Raw genomic sequence first — 26,856 nt, 5'->3', positions numbered from 1 at the left:
GGTAGGGGCACAATGGCAAACCTCTGGGACAGTTTTGTCAGACCCTTCCATCGTGTCGGCACAGAGGCAAGGGGTGCTGTCACAAGATGTGCAATGTTTGGGAAGATGCTGAGGGAGTACCTTGCAGATCGTACAAATGTCCTCTGTGATTCCTCTGTGCCTTTAATTATTGGGTATCCAAGCAGGACACGTGACGTGAACTGGCTCTCTACACCTTGGAGATCCTGGCCTGCCCTACTGCTAGCGTTCTGTCAGAGCGGGTTTTCAGTGCTGCTGGTGGAATTATAACAGATAAGCACATCCTCCTGTCAACTGAAAAAGGGCTGGATTGGGCAAGACTTCTGTACACCACCAAGTGAAAACAGCGAATACATTGTCTTTTTTGTGGAAGTGTATTGTCATACAGATTAGATATTAGAAAAAACTATTTGACAGTGAGGGTGATCAATGAGTGGAACAAGCTGCCTTGAGAGATGATGACTAAGTTCTCCTTCAATGGAAATATTCAAACAGAGGATAGACAGACATCTGTCTTAGATGGTTTAGCGAATCCTGACCTGCATCGAGCAAGGGGTTTGACACAATTTTCTATGATTCTATGAACAAATGAATCAGTGATCGAGTTGATCATTAAGCTCCATACTGATAGGGATAAAAGGTTTACATTCTGCCGATCGGTGCGGGTCCCAGCAGTTGGACACCAACCGATTAATAACTTGTCACTTATCCTTACGCCACAGTCACACGTTGAGTATTTGGTCATTATTTTACATCAGTATTTGTAAGGCAAGATTAGGAGTGGAACAATCAGAGTAAAAGTATAACAGAACACATGCACAACTTCTGTATTTTTCACCCACTACTTGTTTTGGCTTACAAATACTGAACTAATGTGAAATACTGACAGTGTGAACGTGACCTAAAATGAAGATCAACTGCACAGTACCCTATCTTAATTTCTCCACAAACTGACATAGACCATAAAAGTTGGAAAATGTATGTACTATGGTAGGGTGATAACTTGAGGATTAGTTTAGTGTGTAAAAAAATACTATCAGTGGCAGTCTATCAGCTTTTAAAAGGGTTGCCATGGCTAGGTTTTGCACACCCTGCTCTATACAGCTGGTGCTAGGGGAACCCTGGTCTTTACTCTTTAACTTTTGTAAAGGGATTTGGAATTGCGTAGCACCTCCTGGGTTAAGTCCATGGAGTGCCTGTAGCTGGTCATAAAGTCAGGTAGGTCAGAGTCAGGAATTTAAATGTCAGTAACAAAATCGAGAGGCAGTCGGATTATCAGAACACAAATCAGGGTCAAGGATGGGAATAAACGGACTGAGTCTGGCTGTGAAGCAAGAGTGAATCACACTGCGTAAAACCACTAATAAGGGTTCGTTCACACTTGCATATAAATAATCGGTCCCATTCTCATCAAGGAGAGTGGGACGATTTTTTCTCACTTGTCATCCTTGAGCTGTCCATTTACAATCCATTTTTTTATTCAGTTGCTATTAATCTTTAACAGAATTATTTACAGTTTTCAATGCTATAGAATTGTAATGTATCTGTAAAAATCAGACGCCATACTGATGGTCCGTATGGCATGCAATTATTTTACTCCCACCCAGCGATTTTTTTTCTCATGCTGAATACAGCTGAGAAAAAATCTGCAGATCTGCGATGCCTTATTGAATAAAGGTACCTTCACACATAACGATATTGTTAACGATATCGTTGCTTTTTGTGACGTAGCAACGATATCGTTAATAAAATCGTTATGTGTGACAGCGACCAACGATCAGGCCCCTGCTGGGAGATCGTTGGTCGCTGAAGAAAGTCCAGAACTTTATTTCGTCGCTGGACTCCTGCTGACATCGCTGGATCGGCGTGTGTGACACCGATCCAGCGATGTCTTCACTGGTAACCAGGGTAAACATCGGGTAACTAAGCGCAGGGCCGCGCTTAGTAACCCGATGTTTACCCTGGTTACCATTCTAAAAGTAAAAAAAAACAAACACTACATACTTACCTACAGCCGTCTGTCCTCCAGCGCTGTGCTCTGCTCTCCTCCTGTACTGGCTGTGAGCGCCGGTCAGCCGGAAAGCAGAGCGGTGACGTCACCACTCTGCTTTTCGGCCGCTGGGCTCACACAGACAGTACAGGAGGAGAGCAGAGCACAGCGCTGGAGGACAGACGGCTGTAGGTAAGTATGTAGTGTTTGTTTTTTTTTACTTTTAGAATGGTAACCAGGGTAAACATCGGGTTACTAAGCGCGGCCCTGCGCTTAGTAACCCGATGTTTACCCTGGTTACCGGCATCGTTGGTCGCTGGAGAGCTGTCTGTGTGACAGCTCTCCAGCGACTAAACAGCGACGCTGCAGCGATCCGGATCGTTGTCGGTATCGCTGCAGCGTCGCTTAATGTGAAGGGGCCTTAACATTAGTAATAATTTGATAAAAAGTGTTAAGTGTGAGTGAACCCTAACAGCCAGAAACGGACTGTAGAAGTTTTAAATAGGTAGAAATCCCACCTGTGGCTCCCAGCAGGGAGCTAATTACACTAATAACCAGCTTTCTGCTGCAAAACAAAGATGAATGGGAGTAAGGGTATGTGCACATGTCAGGATTTCTTGCAGAAATTTCCTGAAGAAAACCGGAAATTTTCTGCAAGAAATCCGCATTTTTTTGTGTGTTTTTTTCCCCGTTTTTTCGCGTTTTTTTTTAGCATTTTGCAAGCGAAATTAGCTTGCAGAATGCTAAAGTTTTCCAAGCGATCTGTAGCATCGCTTGGAAAACTGACTGACAGGTTGGTCACACTTGTCAAACATAGTGTTTGACAAGTGTGACTAACTTTTTACTATAGCCTAAGCAGCATTTATAGTAAAAGATAGAATGTTTAAAAATAAAAAAAAATAAAAAAAATGGCTATACTCACCCGCAGACAGCCGATCTCCTCAGCGGCGTCCGTTCCTATAGATGGTGTGTGTGTGCAGGACCTTCGATGACGTTGCGGTCACGTGAGCGGTCACATGAGCGGTCACGCGACCAATCACAAGACGGCGACGTCATCGCAGGTCCTTCACACAGACCATCTATAGGAATTGAAGCGGCAGCGTGCACCGCTGAGAGGCGGGAAGACTTCGGGGCCATCAGAGATTGAGTATATCACTATTTTTTATTTTAATTCTTTTTTTTTTTTACTAATTATATGGTGCCCAGTCCATGGAGGAGAGTCTCCTCTCCTCCACCCTGGGTACCAACCGCACATAATCTGCTTACTTCCCGCATGGTGTGCACAGCCCCATGCGGAAAGTAAGCAGATCAATGCACTCCTAGGTGTGCGGAATCCCCGCAATTCCACAAATTTAATGAACATGTTGCTTTTTTTTCCGCAATGCGATTTTTTCGCGGAAAAAAATGCAACATTTGCACTAGAAATGCGGAATACACTGTAAATAATAGGAGGCATATGTAAGCGATTTTTCACGTTTTTATCACGTTTTTATAGCGAAAAAAAGCGAAAAAAACTGAACGTGTGCACATGGCCTTAGGGACATCTGTTCCCAGCTATTTAACCCTTTCACGACATGCGCCGTTCATGTACTGCGCATGCCGTGAATCCCCCTTTGATGTGGGCTCCGGCGGTGAGCCGGTATCAAAGTCGCGACATGTCAGCTGTTTTGTACAGCTGACATGTGCGCGCAATAGCTATTAACCTGTTAAATGCCGCTGTCAAACACAGACAGCGGCATTTAACTACCGCATCCGGCCGGTGGCCGGAAATGACGTCATCGCTGACCCCCATCACATGATCGGGGGTCGGCAATGCATCAGGAAGGTAATCATAGAGGTCCTTGAGACCTCTATGGTTACTGATGTAGGCCTGCTGTGAGCGCCCCTCTGTGGTCGGCGCTCACAGCACACCTGCATTTCAGCTACGTAGCAGCGATGATCGCTGTTATGTAGCTGAGCCGATCAAGTGGTGACAGCTTCTAGCCTCCCATGGAGGCTATTGAAGCATGGCACAAGTAAAAAAAAATGTTTTTAAAAATATGAAAAAAATATAAAAAATATAAAAGTTTAAATCACCCCCCTTTCGCCCCATCCTAAATAAAACAATAAAAAAAAATCAAACATACACATATTTGGTATCGCCGCGTTCAGAATCGCCCGATCTATCAATTAAAAAAAAGTATTAACGTGATCGCTAAATGGCGTAGCGAGAAAAAAATCCAAAATGGCAGAATTACGTTTTTCTGGTCACCGCGACATTGCATTAAAATGCAATAATGGGCGATCAAAAGAACGTATCTGCGCAAAAATGGTATCATTAAAAACATCAGCTCGGCACGCAAAAAATAAGCCCTCACTCGACCCCAGATCACGAAAAATGGAGACGCTACGGGTATCGGAAAATGGCACTTTTTTTTTTTTTAAGCAAAGTTTGGAATTTTTTGTTCACCACTTGGATAAAAAATAAACTAGACATGTTAGGTGTCTATGAACTCGTAATGACCTAGAGAATCATAATGGCAGGTCAGTTTTAGCATTTAGTGAACCTAGCAAAAAAGCCAAACAAAAAACAAGTGTGGGATTGCACTTTTTTTGCAATTTCACCGCACTTGGAATTTTTTTCCCGTTTTCTAGTAAAAGACATGGTAAAACCAATGGTGTCATTCAAAAGTACAACTTGTCCCGCAAAAAATAAGCCCTCACATGACCATATTGACGGAAAAATAAAAAAGTTATGGCTCAGGGAAGGAGGGAAGTGAAAAACGAAAACGCAAAAATGAAAAAGGGCCGCGACTTGAAGGGGTTAAAAGCTAAATTGAAACATGCTACCATTGTACAATGGCATACACAGTATTATTGCGTTGCCATCTAGCAACAAAAGCAGAGGTAGTTGTAATGTCTTCAAACAGAATTTACAGTACCCCCTTTAAAGAAGGCCGCTGGACTCTTTGGGCAAGGTTTGTCAGGAAATAATTGATGGAATTTTCTTTTCATGTTGTTGGCATTGAGCTTACTAGCCAAAATCCAAATATTTCCTCTCATCAATTACCTTTACAATATACGAGGCTCTGTAATTATTCTCTCACTTCGTAGAAATCTAGAACATTTTCTACTACATTGACATGGTCTGGTCTTATCACCTAGGGTGAACAAGTGAGCAGTATACATTAAGCAGAGATTTGTAGAATGCACTTGTTATCTAGAAGGAATAAGGAAGATTCAAACAAAAGGCTACTGGATTACTGACCTCAGTTATTACATATAGACCAATAAATTTGTACCCCAGCTTGAGTGAAGGAATCTTATATCTGATGTTTTTAGTGGTCAACCACACTTTGTCCATAACATCCAAGATTTACCCACTGGTTTATCTCTTATAAGCAGAAAAGGTCTTTCTTATGTGAGCTTTTCTCAAGTTTTCTTTAAGCTCAGACTAGATAAGCATCAACTGACCTATGGATTTATTGCGCTCTGGAGTATCCATCAGAGAGGATAAAAAGTAACTGAAATGACAGTCTTCTCTTTGGAGGACGGCAGGTCAGTAATGAAATCCGTGGAGAGTTGTTACAAGGACTTTAGGAGTAGGAAAGGATAGGAGAAGTCCAGCAAGATGGCTTGGGCACATATATCAAATCCTACCACATATTCGCTACAATCCAGAACAATGGTTAGCCATCAAAAATTTCAGGTTATCAGATGGATACTATTGTTAAGCCCCAGGTGATGTCCAAGTACTGGATCATAGGTTCCTGATGAGCTCACAGATGAAACTGTGATGGAACAATTACTGTTTGTGTAGGAGTATACTTAGGATCTTGAGATCCACAGATCTTCCCAACAAGATGCAGGGGACACAAATATGACCTCAGCTAGAATGGGAACTTGTTCAGAGTCCTCAGTTTGAGATGGATAAAAAGTTCAGGAGACAGCATCAGCTTTAGCGCTTTAAGTATGAGTTCTAAATGTCACCATAAAATTAAACTTAGAGAAGAATAAAGCTCATGTAGTTTGCCTAGGGTTAATTATTTTGGCTTATTCTAGATAATTAAGATTTTTCTGGTCCATTATAGCAGTGACTTTATGTAGAGCAGCTTCTAGGAAGTTCCTTGAAAACCGATTTCATTGACAATAATTCACGATTACTGATATCCTTTTGGAAGATAAAACTTTTGTGAAAAAAGGCACATGGGTAGAGTTGAGTGAAAGATTATGTTCTTTAAAAATGACTATGAAAATTGTACATTCACACTGAAGGCATCAAAACTATGAATTAACACATGTGGAATTATATACTTAACAAAAAAGTGTGAAACAACTGAAAATATGTCTTATATTCTAGGTCCTTCAAAGTAGCCACCTTTTGCTTTGATGACTGGGGTTTGTGGGTGGTACGGTGTTGTTCTGATCTTTTTGCATCCATACAGGTTGCAGAATTCTTGAAACAGTTCCTTTAAAGGCTGGTCATTGCTCTGTAAGTACCTTCTCAGGATATCCGTGTGGTCTACAGTTCCCAGAGATGCTTAGCACTTATTGGCCCTTTTGCCTTCGCTCTGCGGTCCAGCTCACCCCAAACCATCTCGATTGGGTTCAGGTCTGGTTACTGTGGGGGCCTGGTTATCTGGCGTAGCACCCCATCACTCTCCTTCTTGGTCAAATAGCCCTTACACAGCCTGGAGGTGTGTTTGGGGTCATTGTCCTGTTGAAAAATAAATGATGGTCCAACTAAACGCAAACCGGATGGAATAGCATGCCGCTGCAAGATGCTGTGGTAGCCATGCTGGTTCACCAGCAAAGCACCCCCACACCATCACACCTCCTCTTCCATGCTTCACGGTGGGAACCAGACATGTAGAGTCCATCCGTTCACCTTTTCTGCATCGCAAAAAGACACGGTGGTTGGAACCAAAGATCCCAAATTTGGACTCATCAGACCAAAGCACAGATTTCTACTGGTCTAATGTCCATTCCTTGTGTTCTTTAGCCCAAACAAGTCTCTTCTGCTTGTTGCCTGTCCTTAGCAGTGGTTTCCTAGCAGCTATTTTACCATGAAGGCCTGCTGCACAAAGTCTTCTCTTAACAGTTGTTGTTGTAGAGATGTGTCTGCTGCTAGAACTCTGTGTGGTATTGTGTGGTATTGACCTGGTCACTAATCTGAGCTGCTGTTAACCTGCGATTTCTGAGGCTGGTGACTCGATAAGCTTATCCTCAGAAGCAGAGGTGACTATTGGTCTTCCTTTCAAAAGAAAAATGTACATGTTCAACATGACCCAGTCGACGCATATCAACTGCACTAGGCAGTCTTACCCATGACTCATGAGTAAGACTTAGTGCTTAGTGCAGTCGAAATGCGTCGACTGGGTCATGTCGACCATGTACATTTTTATTTTGTATGCATTATAACTTCTTTTGAAAAAGAAAAGGAAAATCCAGTCCTGTTGAGCCGGACTTCAATTTTTTCAATTTTCCTTGATGTGATGCCAGGGCGAGGCCGGTGTCTGAGCCCCAGGTGGATGAGCATAGAGCAACTGGGTGATCTGGAATCAAGTTTCTATTGCCCAATGCTGACACAGTATACCTCAGCACTACCTCGCCCTTGGCATAGAGATGCTAATTTACTTTCCGGTAATACAACATGTTCAGGATAATCACACATACATTAGGTTATTACTAGTACAGTACTTTCTAATTATGAATTTTTGCCCCCGTTAAAATACATACACTTATACTCACCTCTGTTGACTGCGCTGTTCCAGTGGTGTTGACACTAGTGTTGAGCCACCCCCTAGTGTTTGAGTTCGGTTCGGTTCATCAAATTGGGGCGTGTTTGACGAATGTTCATTGAACGTTCGACGAACACCGTCGAACCCAATGGAAACCAATGGCAGGCAAACACAAACAGATAGAAACACAGAGAAAACACCTTAAAAGGTGTCCAAAAGCTGACAAACTGCCCAGAAGACACAACAAACACATGGAAAAGTCACAAATACATATAGTCATGCGAAAAGAAAAGAGGTCGAGGAGTAAAAGGAGGAGTAGACACAGATAGAGGCATGTCATGCCCTTCTAAAATCAAGAAAGACTGGAGTAAAAATCTAAAATCACCCTACCAACTCCCAGATGTCGTGACAGAAAAATATAAAAAAGAAATATCTTTAGGTAGAATGGCGGCGGGTCCATTCAGAACACTTTCCTTAGAAGACGTAGTGGTAGCCTTGTTGGGAGTCGTGCCAAATAAGGAACCCAATAAATTCAGACTAATCCACCATTTGTTCTATCCAAGGGGCAGGTCAGTAAACGACAACATCGACGCGGAACCAAGTACAGTACTATGTACTGTACCTCCTTTGACGAGGCAATCATGCGGGTCAAGAAGTTGGGAAGGGGCACCCTAATGGCCAAAACAGACATTGAGGGGGCATTCTGGATACTACCTGTGCCTCCGAATAGTGTCTTCCCATTGGGCTGCTTCTGTGAAGGAGCATACTATATAGATTGCTGTTTGCCCATGGGGTGCTCCATATCCTGTTCACTATTTGAGGCATTTAGTTGCTTCCTCGAATGGGTCATCATGGACGTTTCTAAGGGGGCACATATTATCCATTACCTCAAAGACATCTTGTGCCTGGGCCCAAAAGATTCACCACAATGTAAATACACGTGGTAGTCCACCTGTGAGAAGGAGATAGCTGGATGGAGAGTGGACACCCCAGAGCCAAGGGTTTAGATTGAGAAAGGAAGAAGGTGGTGTAGCCTGCTTCATGGGTGGGGTACTCTGCTGAGTAGCAGAAATTGCTACTAGGCCCAAAGTATTGCCTGGGCTAGATGCAGTTAAAAATTAGTACTTAGATAAACAGGCGGTGTAGCTTGCTTCATGGGTGGGGTACTCTGCTGAGTAGCACAAAATTCTACTAGGCCCAAAAGGATTTCCTGGGCTAGATGCTTTTAAAAATTAGTACTTAGATAAACAGGTGGTGTAGCTTGATTCATGGGTGGGGTACTCTGCTGAGTAGCACAAAATGCTACTAGACCCAAAAGGATTTCTTCGGTTTGATGCAGTTAAAAATTAGTACTTAGATAAACAGGCGGTGTAGCTTGCTTCATGGGTGGGGTACTCTGCTGAGTAGCAGAAATTGCTACTAGGCCCAAAGTATTGCCTGGGCTAGATGCAGTTAAAAATTAGTACTTAGATAAACAGGCGGTGTAGCTTGCTTCATGGGTGGGGTACTCTGCTGAGTAGCACAAAATTCTACTAGACCCAAAAGGATTTCCTGGGCCAGATGCCGTTAAAAAATAGTACTTAGGTAAACAGGTGGTGTAGCTTGCTTCATGGGTGGGGTACTCTGCTGATGAGCACAAAATGCTACTAGGCCCAAAAGGACTTCCTGTGCTAGATGCAGTTAAAAATTAGTACTTAGATAAACAGGTGGTGTAGCTTGCTTCATGGGTGGGATACTCTGCTGACTAGCAGACAAAGAAGCTTTGAGAAGACCTCTGAATCCCAGACCATAGTATGAGAAAACAACTATGCAGATGACCCCACCCACCTGGAATTGACGATGGCAACGTCATGTAAAACACAGCAAGGGGACTCCAAAAAGAGTCTCCATTTTTTTCAAGAATGTGGCCACAGACACTACTTAAGTGGCATCAATTTCGACGGAGTTTTTTTTTAAATGGATGGTGAGGTGATTTTCAAAAATCATCAAGCTTTTAGTCTCCCCAGGATGACACAGGGGTAGAAAAGTCCTTGTGGATCCAGGATTTATTCATCTTGATAAACGTTAGTCTGTCTACATTCTCACTGGACAGCCGCGTGCGCTTATCTGTCAGCACACCACCAGCAGTGCTGAACACACGTTCAGAGAGAACGCTGGCTGCAGGGCACGACAAGATCTCCAAGGCATGAGTGGCGAGCTCAGGCCATTTTTCAAGACTGGAAGCCCAAAATGTGCAAGGGTCCAGTTCCACAGTCATGGCATCGATGTTAACTTGGAGATATTCCTGTACCATCCTCTCTAGGCATTGGTTATGCATCAGACTTCTTGTCTCCTGTGGCCTTGCAAAGGATGGTCTAAAAAAATCTTGAAACAATTGGAAAAAATTGCTGTTGCCACCAGATACGATGTTACTGTTACGGTTTGAGTGATGACTCGATAGTCCCACGTTTGGCAAGTTAGAACTCAGAGATTCACTACATGCACCACGGATGTTTTGTGGAAAAGCAGATGAAAGATTCTGTAACACTCTCTGCTGAGACTCCTGCATGCGTGAATCCCTTTATATGGCAGGAATTATTTAGCCAAATTTGCTTTTGCTCCTGTTCCTCCTCCTCCTTTTGTTCCACCACCTGACTCCGAATACTGTTTAAGGTGTGCTCCAGCATGTAAATCACCGGAATAGTCATGCTGATAATGGCATCGTCAGCACTAAACATCTTCGTCGCTATTTCAAAACTGTGCAGAAGGGTGCATAGGTCCCTGATCTGAGACCACTCCTGCAGCGTGATTTGCCCCACCTCTGGAGCTCGTTGGCCCAGGCTATATGTCATAACATATTGCACCAGGGCTCGTTGGTGCTGCCACAGTCGCTGCAACATGTGCAGAGTTAAATTCCACCGTGTGGGCACATCGCATTTCAGCCGGTGATCTGGCAGGACCAACGATGCGAACAGCGGAAGTGATCACACAGCGACCGTGCCCTCTGCAGAAGCCCATCTAGTCCGAGATAGTTGGATAAAAATTGCTGGACAACCAGATTCAAAACGTGAGCTATACAAGGCACGTGTGTGACATTGCCCCGGCGAAGGGCCGCACCCAGGTTTGCAGCATTGTCGCACACTGCCTTTCCTGGCTGCAGGTTGAGTGTAGTCAACCATTGATGGAACTCGGTCTCCAGAGCTGACCACAACTCCTCAGCTGTGTGACTCACATTTCCCAGACATTTCAATGTAAACACCGCCTGATGCCGTTGAGCCCTGGTGACAGCATAGTAAGGAGGTGTGCAGAATTCCTTCTGCGCAGTTAGAACGCAGGTCGTATTACCAGACAGGCTTTGTGTGCAGGTGGGGGACTGAGAGGAGGTTGAGGAGGCAGAAGCAGTGGAGAAACTTCTAGATACAGAGGACCAACGAGTAACACGTGGGGACGGCAAGACTTGGACAGCAGCCCCTTCTCCTGATGTCACTATAGTCACCCAGTGCCCAGTCACCAACATGTAATGCCCCTGTCCATGTCTACTCATCCAAGTGTCTGTGGTGAAATGCACCCTGTCACGCACAGAGTTTCTCAAGGAAGCGGTGATGTTGTGTGCGACATGCTGGTATAGCACAGGCACAGCTTTCTTTCAGAAGTAGTGGCGACTGGGCATCTGGTACTAGGGCACTGCGACGGACATAAGGTCTCAAAAATCCTCTGTGTCCACCAGGTAGATAGGCAGCATTTCTGTAGCCAACAGCTTGCAGATGGTGAAATTGAACCTCTTAGCTTTGTCATGGCTAGGAGGACATGGTCTTTTACTTGTCCACATCTGAGGAACTGAGGGCTGGCTGTCGTGCTTAGACGGGGTTGATTAGGGTGTCCCCGGCAAACTGGTGCAGGTGGAGATGTTATGTTGCCTTGATAAAAATGTGATCTCGATGTCAGAGAGCGCTCAGCACCAGCAGGTGTTTCCATTTGCAAATGTCCTGATGACCTGCCAATCACACTGGCTGTTGTAGGTAAAGAGGTGGAAGATCTGCATCCAAAACCATGTGCGACTGCTGTCCCCACAGTCACAGAGGATGAAGAGGCCGTGGATGCACTTGATGGGGCAGACGGTGGTTGGCCCGGCCCACTAGGCGGCAGTGTAGCACAGTGAACTTCCCACTGCAACTTATGCCTAATATCCATGTGACGGTTCATGCATGAAGTACTCAAACTAGTCATTTTTTTACCTCTACTGAGATTTTGGTGACAAATCTTACAGACAACATGAGTTGGGTCATCCTTTACGATCTCAAAAAATGCCCAGGCTATGCAAGGCTTAGAGCCCGTGCGACCTGAAGAGCCACCACGACTTCTGCTCAGAGGCACAGTTGGGGTTGAGGATGCAGTTGTTCACGTGCTTCCAGTACTCTGTCTCTGTCCAGGAAGGCGCAACCTAACCTCATCGTCAGACTCGTCACTAGCATCCTCCTCCACCTCCTCGGCTGACCTCATGGACTGGCAGACTGTGGGTTGACAGTATGTGGGCTCTCCAACCTTGTCATCATCATCCTGTGTGTTCTCACACCCATCATCCTCAGAGCCACATTCTTCCTGCCCTGACCGAAAAGTCAAGTTTTCGTTCCAATCAAGTATCTCAGTCTCATCATCATCTTCCTCATTGTCTCCACCAACAGGAGTTACAGTTTGGGAACGAGGGTCTACATTATGCTCAGAACCTTCTTCATCTGGCCTGGATCCGACTCACAAAGATTCTGGGCATTAGTGCAGATCATTTCCTTGTCTGGATTCACAGAAGCTCTGAAGCAGACCTGTGATTCTCAGGCTATAGTATGAGTAAACCGCTCTGCACACTCAACCATGTGTGTTACCCCATGCTCAGACGGGCGGCTGGAGACTTGGGAGCTGTGAGGAAGCAAGTGCGATTGGGGTGACACCTCTGATGACTGGAGTAGTTGTGATGTTGAAGTTGACATGGAGGAGAGCCCACTTGAACGAGCACTTGATATCCATTCAAGCACCTGCTGTTTTTGTGCCTCATCTGGAATTTTTAGCAATGCTCATAGCGATGGTCGTAAGAAAGGGATCATATCAGATTGTCCACGAAAAGAAGTAGACATCTTACTTTGGCTTGAAGATGGTCTTTCTTCTGCAAATGTTACTGTTGCTTTACCACCTTTACCACCACGGACACAACCTTTTTATCCCTTTCCAACACGCCTATTCCCCTTTCCACCAGCAGCAGGCTGTAGTTAGCTTCACAGGTGGGCTACTCCGCTGACGTGCAGACACTGCTCCTAGGCCCAAAACAATTTACTGAGTTAGATGCAGTAAAAATTTAGATACCCAGCCAGTGTAGTTAGCTTCACAGGCAGACTACTCCGCTGACGTGCAGACACTGCTTCTAGGCCCAAAACTATTTACTGGGTTAGATGCAGTAAAAATTTACATCCACAGGCGGTGTAGCTAGCTTCACAGGCGGGCTACTCCGCTGACGTGCAGACACTGCTACTAAGCCCAAAATGATTTCCTGGGTTACATGCAGTAAAAATTTAGATACTGGTTTCACATTTGCGGTTGTGTCCGCAGTGTTTGTGCCGCAATTATCCGCATGCATCGTGTATTCCTATATTTAACATTAGGGACGCAAGTGTCTGCGATGGGTTGCGTCTTGCCGTGTTAGACAACGCGTGCGTCGTTTCGTTGTCTGCGGTTTGGCACGGTAAATGCTACATGTAGTAACTTTAGAGGCATCAGCTTGCCGCCTAGAAACGTATGCGGTTGTTAGCGGAAGTAATGCGGCAAAAAAACGAATTACGGTCTACTGTATGTGAACGCATGCGTTCGCAAGCACATGCATTTTCTTGCGTTTCTGAGCGCATGCATTGCACCACAGGAAAACATGTCTAGACACTGATTAGCCACCCCCCACATACAAACTGATGAAAGGAGGGAGTGGGCATTTGAAGATCACTACCCAGCAGACAGAGAAGCAGAGCAGATGCAGGCAAGAACCTTGGAGGAAACAAGACACTGAACAATGTGAGTATATGCTAGCCAATGTCTTTATTTTCTATTTTCTGTCTCTATATGTCCTAATTTCTGCCATCTTTTTCTTTCTGCGTGTATCAGAATGTCATCTTCTTCTGAGGAGGAGCAACGTCCTGGGACTGCACAAGCCTAGCATGTCAGTGAAGTGAGTACTCACCTAATCAGATTGGTAAGTATTCACTGTCACATCTACACAATTTTTTTCCCTTTTTTTTAGAGCACTTCTTCCACTGCGGCAGAGGCTGAGCAGGAGCAGCTGGTTCATGGTCGGGTGGCAAGGCGGCAGCGTGTAAGTATATCTGGCTGACTGTTTATTGTATCCTCACTTTACTATTCTTGAATGTTCATTTCTTTACTTTCCTCTTTCTTTACCTTTTTCTTCTTGACGCCTTTTTTTTCTTGACTTTCAATATTCATGCCAGTTTTTCTGTCTCTGTTTTTTTTCTTTTTCTTATGTTAATCTCTCCAACATTATTGTCTTTTTTTATTTTTTTTTTGGTTCCAGAATAGGATGACGACCTCATTGAAAATCACCTCTTAATCTCCCTGGTCCATGAGCGAGTCCCTTTGTGGGACACCCGGGCTCTGCAGCACTCGGACAACGTGACGATCTGGCAGCTATGGAATGAGGTGGCCAAAGCGATGTGGGATGGCTGGGACAATGCCCCGACTCGGGTCTGAAATGACCTTGGCCATGATCACACAACTGTGTGTGATGAGAGAAACTCTCAGGAGTTTCTCTCATCACACACAGATGTGTGATCACAGCCAAAAGTCCATTGTCAAACCATTGTTTTTGGTTTTTTCAGTGCTTAAAGTCAAAACACATTGGCGTTCGATGAAGGATCGCTTCTACAAGGACCTTCGTCATACAAGGCATATCTATGCTCACCTGGACAGGTGTCAGAAAGAGTGAATTCATGAGGCTGTTATTTGTGCATCATGAATTCATTATTTCTGACATCTGACTTGATGAGTGTAGATCTGCTTTTCATTATACCTCCATCTTCTCTTCATTCTGCGTCCAATAGATACAGCAGAACAGAATCTGGATGTAATGACGTCAACTACCTTTCCACTATCAACATAAGTGGTTTTTAGAGGAAATACATAGGAGACTCGGTCAAGATAGCAAAACACGAATTTTATTAACAAAAAATATTATTAACATTTAAAACATAACTGGTACAGGCCAAAATCCAACAGGAAATTTTACACAACATTGTCTGGCTATGCCACACGTCCAATATCAGAATCAAAATAGGCAGCAAATTGGTCCCGCATGTGGCCAACTTCAACTGTTGACCGCAGCGGGTGATGCTGGTAATCTGGCAATGGGTTTGCAACTGGTTCATCCAGTTTAATGTTGGGTCGCTCCTTAGCCATTATGTAATTGTGGAGAACCACACAGGCTTTGACCACCTCATCGACTGTCTCCATTTTTAGATTAATGGCTGACGCAAGAATGCGCCATTTTGAGACAAGAATCCCAAAGGTACACTCCACTGTTCTTCGGGCCCTGGTCAGTCTGTAGTTATTAATCCTTTTAGTGTGGTTCAAGTCCGGACTGGAATATGGCTTCAGTAGGTTTTCACACATCTAAAAGGCCTCATCCCCAACCATAACAAATGGCATCGGTGGGCCTTGAGTGTTGGGGAGAGGTCGTGGCAGTGGAAAATTAAAATTTCTTCCATACACACGTCGGCCCATATCCGAGTTCTTGAAAGTCTGTGAGTCATTCCCATGGCCAAAAACTCCAATGTCCACGGCGATGAAGCGACAGTCTGCATCTGCTATTGCCATGAGCACAACTGAAAAATATTTTTTTTAGTTGAAGTACTCTGATCCAGTTCTGGCGTTATTGATAATGCGTAGGGTTGAGCGAAACGGGTCGTTCATTTTCAAAAGTCGCCGACTTTTGGCAAAGTCGGGTTTCATGAAACCCGATCCGACCCCTGTGCGGGGTCGGCCATGCAGTACGCGACTTTTGCGCCAATGTCGCGTTTCAATGACGCGAAAAGCGCCATTTCTCAGCCAATGAAGGTAAATGCAGAGTGTGGGCAGCGTGATGACATAAGTCCTGGTCCCCACCATCTTAGAGAAGGGCATTGCAGTGATTGGCTTGCTGTCTGCGGCGTCACAGGGGCTATAAAGGGGCGTTCCCGCCGACCGCCATCTTACTGCTGCTGATCTGAGCTTAGGGAGAGGTTGCTGCCACTTCGTCAGAAGCAGGGATAGCGTTAGGCAGGGTCCATTAACCACCAAACCGCTTGTGCTGTAGCGATTTGCACTGTCCAAGTGCAAATTCAAGCTTGAGGAGACTAATTTGCATATTCCAGGTGCCTTCTGGGAAAGCGAAGAGTCTCCCTAAGCTAGAAGATCGTTGGGTACAGCCGGGACCAGCTGCTTGGAAGAATCACCAAACCAGGGATTCAAGCTTGAGGAGGCTAATTTGCATATTCCAGGTGCCTTCTGGGAAAGCGAAGAGTCTCCCTAAGCTAGAAGATCGTTGGGTACAGCCGGGACCAGCTGCTTGGAAAGAATCACCAAACCAGGGATTCAAGCTTGAGGAGGCTAATTTGCATATTCCAGGTGCCTTCTGGGAAAGCGAAGAGTCTCCCTAAGCTAGAAGATCGTTGGGTACAGCCGGGACCAGCTGCTTGGAAAGAATTTTTGCCTGTAGGACATTATTGCAAGAGAGCTTGGCTGAGTAGATTACACAAGAAGGAAAACACACAGCAAGTCAGCAGGATCTAGGAGCAACATGGCAGATGTGACAACCTACATGGTGAGCTGCAGCATGTGCTACATGTTCACAGATCGACCAGAAGAAGAATTAAATTTCACCTGTCAGAAGTGTAGACTAGTGGCCCTTTTAGAAGAAAAGGTGCGGGGTCTTGAAGAAAGAATAGCAACTTTGAAACTCATCAAAGAGAATGAAGACTTTCTAGACAGAACAGAAGCATCTCTACTGGTCACAGAAGGTGAAAAAAGTGTCAGAGAACCTCCAAAAGCAGATGAGTGGAAGCATGTGACCAAAAGAAGCAAGAAGACCATGGAGAAATCACCAACCACACAACTGAAGAACCGATATCAAATCTTTGTAGAGGATGAAGATGGCACACCTAAGGATGAAGCAATACCAGCAAGCAAAAAAGAGAAGGGCACACAGCAACAAGTGACAGCAAAAAGTACAGCCAAGAAGCAATGAAGAGTGGTGGTGGTGGGAGACTCACTACTGAGAGGCACAGAAGCAGCCATCTGCAGACCGGAAATAACTGCAAGAGAAGTATGCTGCCTTCCAGGTGCGATGATCAAGGTTGTGACCGATAGGATACCAAAGCTCTTCAGCTCCAAGGACGTCCACCCATTTCTTCTGATACATGTTGGCACCAATGACACGGCAAGGAAGGACCTACCGACAATCTGCAAAGACTTTGAAGAGTTGGGGAAGAAAGTAAAGGAACTGGATGCACAGGTAGTTTTTTCTTCTATCCTTCCAGTAGACGGGCATGGCACCAGGAGATGGAACAGGATCCTTGATGCAAACAACTGGCTAAGACGATGGTGCAGACAACAAGGATTCGGATTCCTGGACCACGGTGTGAATTACTTGTACGATGGACTCCTCGCCAGAGACGGACTACACCTCAACAAACCTGGGAAACACACATTCGCCAGAAGACTCGCTACACTCATCAGGAGGGCGTTAAACTAGAAGAAGAGGGGACGGGAAGAAAAACATTAGACTTGAACAAACAAGATCCAGGAAAACATACTCAGAAGGGAGGTAAGAACATTTCTAAAACAATCCACAGCGAGATTGGAACAAAACAAAATCCTCTAAACTGCATGCTTGCAAACGCCAGAAGCCTGACAAACAAGATGGAAGAACTAGAAGCAGAAATATCTACAGGTAACTTTGACATAGTGGGAATAACCGAGACATGGTTAGATGAAAGCTATGACTGGGCAGTTAACTTACAGGGTTACAGTCTGTTTAGAAAGGATCGTAAAAATCGGAGAGGAGGAGGGGTTTGTCTCTATGTAAAGTCTTGTCTAAAGTCCACTTTAAGGGAGGATATTAGCGAAGGAAATGAGGATGTCGAGTCCATATGGGTCGAAATTCATGGAGGGAAAAATGGTAACAAAATTCTCATTGGGGTCTGTTACAAACCCCCAAATATAACAGAAACCATGGAAAGTCTACTTCTAAAGCAGATAGATGAAGCTGCAACCCATAATGAGGTCCTGGTTATGGGGGACTTTAACTACCCGGATATTAACTGGGAAACAGAAACCTGTGAAACCCATAAAGGCAACAGGTTTCTGCTAATAACCAAGAAAAATTATCTTTCACAATTGGTGCAGAATCCAACCAGAGGAGCAGCACTTTTAGACCTAATACTATCTAATAGACCTGACAGAATAACAAATCTGCAGGTGGTCGGGCATCTAGGAAATAGCGACCACAATATTGTACAGTTTCACCTGTCTTTCACTAGGGGGACTTGTCAGGGAGTCACAAAAACACTGAACTTTAGGAAGGCAAAGTTTGACCAGCTTAGAGATGCCCTTAATTTGGTAGACTGGGACAATATCCTCAGAAATAAGAATACAGATAATAGATGGGAAATGTTTAAGAACATCCTAAATAGGCAGTGTAAGCGGTTTATACCTTGTGGGAATAAAAGGACTAGAAATAGGAAAAACCCAATGTGGCTAAACAAAGAAGTAAGACAGGCAATTAACAGTAAAAAGAAAGCATTTGCACTACTAAAGCAGGATGGCACCATTGAAGCTCTAAAAAACTATAGGGAGAAAAATACTTTATCTAAAAAACTAATTAAAGCTGCCAAAAAGGAAACAGAGAAGCACATTGCTAAGGAGAGTAAAACTAATCCCAAACTGTTCTTCAACTATATCAATAGTAAAAGAATAAAAACTGAAAATGTAGGCCCCTTAAAAAATAGTGAGGAAAGAATGGTTGTAGATGACGAGGAAAAAGCTAACATATTAAACACCTTCTTCTCCACGGTATTCACGGTGGAAAATGAAATGCTAGGTGAAATCCCAAGAAACAATGAAAACCCTATATTAAGGGTCACCAATCTAACCAAGTAGAGGTGCGAAACCGGCTAAATAAGATTAAAATAGATAAATCTCCGGGTCCGGATGGCATACACCCACGAGTACTAAGAGAACTAAGTAATGTAATAGATAAACCATTATTTCTTATTTTTAGGGACTCTATAGCGACAGGGTCTGTTCCGCAGGATTGGCGCATAGCAAATGTGGTGCCAATATTCAAAAAGGGCTCTAAAAGTGAACCTGGAAATTATAGGCCAGTAAGTCTAACCTCTATTGTTGGTAAAATATTTGAAGGGTTTCTGAGAGATGTTATTCTGGATTATCTCAATGAGAATAACTGTTTAACTCCATATCAGCATGGGTTTATGAGAAATCGCTCCTGTCAAACCAATCTAATCAGTTTTTATGAAGATGTAAGCTATAGGCTGGACCACGGTGAGTCATTGGACGTGGTATATCTCGATTTTTCCAAAGCGTTTGATACCGTGCCGCACAAGAGGTTGGTACACAAAATGAGAATGCTTGGTCTGGGGGAAATTGTGTGTAAATGGGTTAGTAACTGGCTTAGTGATAGAAAGCAGAGGGTGGTTATAAATGGTATAGTCTCTAACTGGGTCGCTGTGACCAGTGGGGTACCGCAGGGGTCAGTATTGGGACCTGTTCTCTTCAACATATTCATTAATGATCTGGTAGAAGGTTTACACAGTAAAATATCGATATTTGCAGATGATACAAAACTATGTAAAGCAGTTAATACAAGAGAAGATAGTATTCTGCTACAGATGGATCTGGATAAGTTGGAAACTTGGGCTGAAAGGTGGCAGATGAGGTTTAACAATGATAAATGTAAGGTTATACACATGGGAAGAAGGAATCAATGTCACCATTACACACTGAATGGGAAACCACTGGGTAAATCTGACAGGGAGAAGGACTTGGGGATCCTAGTTAATGATAAACTTACCTGGAGCAGCCAGTGCCAGGCAGCAGCTGCCAAGGCAAACAGGATCATGGGGTGCATTAAAAGAGGTCTGGATACACATGATGAGAGCATTATACTGCCTCTGTACAAATCCCTAGTTAGACCGCACATGGAGTACTGTGTCCAGTTTTGGGCACCGGTGCTCAGGAAGGATATAATGGAACTAGAGAGAGTACAAAGGAGGGCAACAAAATTAATAAAGGGGATGGGAGAACTACAATACCCAGATAGATTAGCGAAATTAGGATTATTTAGTCTAGAAAAAAGACGACTGAGGGGCGATCTAATAACCATGTATAAGTATATAAGGGGACAATACAAATATCTCGCTGAGGATCTGTTTATACCAAGGAAGGTGACAGGCACAAGGGGGCATTCTTTGCGTCTGGAGGAGAGAAGGTTTTTCCACCAACATAGAAGAGGATTCTTTACTGTTAGGGCAGTGAGAATCTGGAATTGCTTGCCTGAGGAGGTGGTGATGGCGAACTCAGTCGAGGGGTTCAAGAGAGGCCTGGATGTCTTCCTGGAGCAGAACAATATTGTATCATACAATTAGGTTCTGCAGAAGGACGTAGATCTGGGGATTTATTATGATGGAATATAGGCTGAACTGGATGGACAAATGTCTTTTTTCGGCCTTACTAACTATGTTACTATGTTACTATGTTACTATGTCCAACACCACCTTCGGTGTGCAGGGATAGTGGAAGCTACATTTTTTTTTTTCTCAGCGCTGTAGCTCATTGGGCTGCCCTAGAAGGCTCCCTGATAGCTGCATTGCTGTGTGTACGCCGCTGTGCAAACCAACTGCTTTTTTCAAAGCACAAATCCTCTTGTTCCTTCCTTTCTGCACAGCTATCTTGTTTGTTTGTCCACACTTTTTATTTAATTTGTGCATCAGTCCACTCCTTATTGCTGCCTGCCATACCTGGCTGAGATTACTGCAGGGAGATAGTAATTGAAGGACAGTTCCTTTTTTTTTTTTTTTTGTGGGAGATTAAGATTGGCATTTCTGCTAGAGTGCCATCCCTGTCTGTGCTATCTCTCACTCAGTGGGCCATAGAAAGCCTATTTATTTTTTTGCTTGATTTGGCTTCTAAAATCTACCTGAAAAAATCACTACATCAATCAGTGGGAGAAAAATATTGGCCTCAGGGCTTGTGTGCCACTCCTAACTCCTGTGGGCATCATCACTCACTCAGTGGGCCATAGAAAGCCTATTTTTTTTTTTTGCTTTATTTGGGTTCTAAATTCTACCTGAAAAAATCAATAAATCAATCAGTGGGAGATTAATATTGGCCTTTGGGCTTGTGTGCCAGTCCTAAGCGTGCCATCTGTCTCTCAAATAGTGGGCCATAGAAAGCCTATTTTTTTTTTTTTATTGGGTTTATAAATTTTCCCGGAAAAAAAAAAAAAAAAGTGGGAGATTAATATTGGCCTCTGGGCTTGTGTGCCAGTCCTGAGCGTGCCATCTCTCTCACAAATAGTGGGCCATAGAAAGCCTATTTATTTTTTTTGGGGGGGTTTTATAAATTCTCCCTGAAAAAAAAAAGGGAGATTAATATTGGCCTTTGGGCTTGTGTGCCAGTCCTAAACGTGCCATCTCTCTCTCTCTCTCAGATAGTGAGCCATAGAAAGCCTATTATTTTTTTGGTTGATTTGGGTTCTAAATTCTACCTGAAAAAATCAATAAATCAATCAGTGGGAGATAAATATTGGCCTCTGGGCTTGTGTGCCACTCCTGACTCCTGTGTGCGTCATCTCTCACTCAGTGGGCCATAGAAAGCCTATTTTTTGTTTTATTTGTTTTCTAAATTCTCCCTGAAAAAATCATTTTATTTTATTTGGTTTCTAAATTCTTCCTGAAAAAATCATTTTTTTTAATTATTTTTTTTCTAAAGTCTCCCTGAAAAAAAAAAAAAATCAAATCAGTGGGAGATTAATATTGCCCTTTCTGCTTGTGTGCCAGTCTTGACTCCTGGGTGTGCCATCTCTCGCTCTCTCTCCAATTGTGGGCCATAGAAAGCCTATTATTTTTTTAGCTTGATTTGGGTTCCAAAATCTACCTGAAAAAATCACTACATCAATCATTGGGAGAAAAATATTGGCCTCTGGGCTTGTGTGCCACTCCTGACTCCTGTGTGCGTCATCTCTCACTCAGTGGGCCATAGAAAGCCTATTGTTTGTTTTATTTGTTTTCTAAATTCTCCCTGAAAAAATCATTTTATTTTATTTGGTTTCTAAATTCTTCCTGAAAAAATCATTTTATTTTATTTTATTTTTTTTCCAAAGTCTCCCTGAAAAAAAAAAAAATCAGTGGGAGATTAATATTGCCCTTTCTGCTTGTGTGCCAGTCTTGACTCCTGGGTGTGCCATCTCTCTCTCTCTCTCCAATTGTGGGCCATAGAAAGCCTATTATTTTTTTTGCTTGATTTGGGTTCCAAAATCTACCTGAAAAAATCACTACATCAATCATTGGGAGAAAAATATTGGCCTCTGGGCTTGTGTGCCTCTCCTGACTCCTGTGTGTGGCATCTCTCACTCAGTGGGGCATAGAAAGCCTTTTTTTTTTTATTTGGTTTCTAAATTGTCATTGGAAAAATCATTTTATGTTATTTGGTTTCTCAATTCTTCCTGAAAAAATCATTTTATTTTATTTTGTTTCGAAAGTCTCCCTGAAAAAAAAAAAAAAAAAACAGTGGGAGATTAATATTTACATTTGTGCTTCAGTGACAGTCCTGCATGTGTGGCATCTCTCTCATTTGGTGCCACCAAAAACAGAGTGTGTAACATTGTGCCTGATTTTCGTTGTGGTCTCACCCACCTGTAAAGGGGTAGCTAAATCATACTGAAGTTATAGCTCACCGTGTAAGTTGTGTGACAGCAACAAATACCGTTAGTTTGGTTACGTTTTTAAAACAATGAGGAAGTCTGGTGGAAGAGGTCGTGGCCGGGGGCGTTCATTGTCAGCTGGTAATGAGGGTAGTGGTAGTGGTGGAGCATCAGGTGGTCGTGGGAAAAAAAATATTGCACCTAAGTCTGGAGCTGTGGAGCCAGGTTCGTCGTCTGGCTATACAAGGCCTCGAACGCTCCCTTTTCTGGGAGTAGGAAAACCGCTTTTAAAGCCGGAGCAGCAAGAGCAAGTTTTGGCTTATCTTGCTGACTCAGCCTCTAGTTCTTTTGCCTCCTCTCATGAAACTGGTAAATGTAAAAGCAGCGCGTCGTTAGTGGATGTTCACGGTCAGGGACAAGTCGCTTCCTTGTCCTCTTCAGCAAAAACAACAACAGAGAAGAATGCAGCAGGCGACACAACGGGTTACTCCATGGAGCTCTTTACACATACCGTCCCTGGCTTAGAAAGTGAAGCAGTTAACAGTCCATGCCCATTACAAGTTGAATCTGACATGGAGTGCACTGATGCACAGCCACAGCCAGACTACTATGCTGGTCCTTTGACTCAGACCACAACATTGCCCTCGCAGGGTAATGATCAAGAATCAGACCCTGATGAGACTATGTTGCCCCATCACGAACGCTATACCACCGACCGACACGGTGACACAGACGAAGTTGCACACGAGCTACAAGAAGAGGTAATAGATGACCCAGTTGTTGACCCCGATTGGCAGCCATTGGGGGAACAGTGTTGTGAATTCTGTGGCAGAGCTCCCTCCTGTGGTCACAAGTGGTACTTCGGCTGATTCTCTCTGGGAGCTTCCGTTTGTGGAGGAGGCTGGTACTGCTGCTTCTGAGTTTCCTCCCTCAGGTGATCTGGTGAGGTCGTTAGGTGCTTCTCTACTTAACCCCACCTAATGCTTTGATTCATGCTTCCTGTCAATGTTCCAGTGTTGGACTTGTGTTTCTCTGGATCATTCCTGTGGCCTGCTGCTCTGCATAGCTAAGTGCTTCTTTGCTATTTGTTGCTATTTTTTCTGTCCAGCTTGTCTATTTGTTTTGCTGGAAGCTCTGGGACGCAAAGGGTGTACCTCCGTGCCGTTAGTTCGGTACGGAGGGTCTTTTTGCCCCTTTGCGTGGTTTTCTTTAGGGTGTTTTGTAGACCGCAAAGTTATCTTTCCTATCCTCGTTCTGTCTAGAATATCGGGCCTCACTTTGCTGAATCTATTTCATCCCTACGTTTGTCTTTTCATCTTACTCACAGTCATTATATGTGGGGGGCTGCCTTTTCCTTTGGGGTATTTCTCTGAGGCAAGGTAGGCTTATTTTTTCTATCTTCAGGCTAGTTAGTTTCTCAGGCTGTGCCGAGTTGCATAGGTAGCGTTAGGCGCAATCCACGGCTGCCTCTAGTTGTGTTTGGAGAGGATCAGGGATTGCGGTCTGCAGAGTTCCCACGTCTCAGAGCTCGTTCTATTATTTTGGGTTATTGTCAGATCACTGTATGTGCTCTGACCTCCATGTCCATTGTGATACTGAATTGTCTTTCATAACAGTACAGGAAGCCAAAAGTACTAATGATTCTCAATAGAGGGAAAAAAGAAGTTCTGAGACCATTTTTTTTTCTTGGCTTTGTGTTTTGTCTTTTTTTTCCCCTAGACATTTGGGTGGTTCAGTACACAGGTGTAGCGATGGACATTAGAAGTCTGTCTTCATTTGTGGATCAGCTCTCGGCAAGAGTACAAAAGATTCAAGACACTATTGATCAGAAATCTATGTTAGAACCAAGAATTCCTATTCCTGATTTGTTTTTTGGAGATAGAACTAAGTTTCTGAGTTTCAAAAATAATTGTAAGTTATTTCTGGCCTTGAAACCTCTTTCCTCTGGTGATCCAGTTCAACAGGTTTTGATTATTATTTCTTTTTTGCGCGGCGACCCTCAGGACTGGGCATTTTCTCTTGCGCCAGGAGATCCTGCATTGAGTAATATCAATGCGTTTTTCCTGGCGCTCGGATTGCTGTACGATGAGCCTAATTCAGTGGATCAGGCAGAAAAGAATTTGCTGGCTCTTTGTCAGGGTCAGGATGAGATAGAGGTATATTGCCAGAAATTTAGAAAATGGTCAGTGCTCACTCAATGGAATGAATCTGCGCTGGCAGCTATGTTCAGAAAGGGTCTCTCTGAAGCCCTTAAGGATGTCATGGTGGGATTTCCTATGCCTGCTGGTTTGAATGAGTCTATGTCTTTGGCTATTCAGATCGGTCGACGCTTGCGTGAGCGTAAATCTGTGCACCATTTGGCGGTATTACCTGAGCATAAACCTGAGCCTATGCAGTGCGATAGGACCTTGACCAGAGTTGAACGGCAAGAACACAGACGTCTGAATGGGCTGTGTTTCTACTGTGGTGATTCCACTCATGCTATCTCTGATTGTCCTAAGCGCACTAAGCGGTTCGCTAGGTCTGCCACCATTGGTACGGTACAGTCAAAATTTCTTCTGTCCGTTACCTTGATCTGCTCTTTGTCATCATATTCTGTCATGGCGTTTGTGGATTCAGGTGCTGCTCTGAATTTGATGGACTTAGAATATGCTAAGCGTTGTGGGTTTTTCTTGGAGCCCTTGCAGTGTCCTATTCCATTGAGAGGTATTGATGCTACGCTTTTGGCCAAGAATAAGCCTCAATACTGGACCCAGCTGACCATGTGCATGGCTCCTGCACATCAGGAGGATATTCGCTTTCTGGTGTTGCATAATCTGCATGATGTGGTCGTGTTGGGGTTGCCATGGCTACAAGCCCATAATCCAGTATTGGATTGGAAATCCATGTCGGTGTCCAGCTGGGGTTGTCAGGGGGTACATGGTGATGTTCCATTTTTCTCAATTTCGTCATCCACCCCTTCTGAGGTTCTAGAGTTCTTGTCTGATTACCGGGATGTATTTGATGAGCCCAAGTCCGATGCCCTACCTCCGCATAGGGATTGTGATTGTGCTATGAATTTGATTCCTGGTGGTAAATTCCCAAAAGGTCGACTGATTAATTTATCCATGCCTGAGCACACCGCTATGCGCAGTTATGTGAAGGAATCCCTGGAGAAGGGGCATATTCGCCCGTCATCGTCGCCATTAGGAGCAGGGTTCTTTTTTGTAGCCAAAAAGGATGGTTCGCTGAGACCTTGTATAGATTATCGCCTTCTTAATAAGATCACTGTTAAATTTCAGTACCCCTTGCCATTGTTATCTGATTTGTTTGCTCGGATTAAGGGGGCTAGTTGGTTCACCAAGATTGATCTTCGTGGTGCGTATAATCTGGTGCGAATCAGGCGAGGCGATGAATGGAAAACTGCATTTAATACGCCCGAGGGTCATTTTGAGTATCTAGTGATGCCATTCGGACTTGCCAATGCTCCATCAGTGTTTCAGTCCTTTATGCATGACATCTTCCGAGAGTACCTGGATAAATTCCTGATTGTGTACTTGGATGACATTTTGATCTTCTCGGATGATTGGGAGTCTCATGTGAAACAGGTCAGAACGGTTTTTCAGGTCCTGCGTGCTAACTCTTTGTTTGTGAAGGGATAAAAGTGTCTCTTTGGGGGGCAGAAGGTTTCATTTTTGGGGTTCATCTTTTCCCCTTCTACTATCGAGATGGATCCTGTTAAGGTCCAAGCCATCCATGATTGGACTCAGCCGACATCTCTGAAAAGTCTGCAAAAGTTCCTGGGCTTTGCTAATTTTTATCTTCGCTTCATCTGCAATTTTTCTAGTATTGTCAAACCATTGACCGATTTGACCAAGAAGGGTGCTGATTTGGTCAATTGGTCTTCTGCTGCTGTGGAAGCTTTTCAAGAGTTGAAGCGTCGTTTTTCTTCTGCCCCTGTGTTGTGTCAACCTGATGTTTCTCTTCCGTTCCAGGTCGAGGTTGATGCTTCTGAGATTGGAGCAGGGGCTGTTTTGTCGCAGAGAGGTTCTGATTGTTCAGTGATGAAACCATGCGCTCTTTTTTCCAGGAAGTTTTCGCCTGCTGAGCGGAATTATGATGTGGGCAACCGAGAGTTGCTGGCCATGAAGTGGGCATTCGAGGAGTGGCGTCATTGGCTTGAAGGAGCTAAGCATCGCGTGGTGGTA

This window comes from Ranitomeya imitator, chromosome 5 (assembly GCF_032444005.1).
Source record: "Ranitomeya imitator isolate aRanImi1 chromosome 5, aRanImi1.pri, whole genome shotgun sequence".
In the NCBI taxonomy this organism is placed as follows: Eukaryota; Metazoa; Chordata; class Amphibia; order Anura; family Dendrobatidae; genus Ranitomeya; species Ranitomeya imitator.
The sequence above is the reverse complement of the archived record's forward strand: the minus strand, read 5'-3'. Positions refer to the sequence as shown.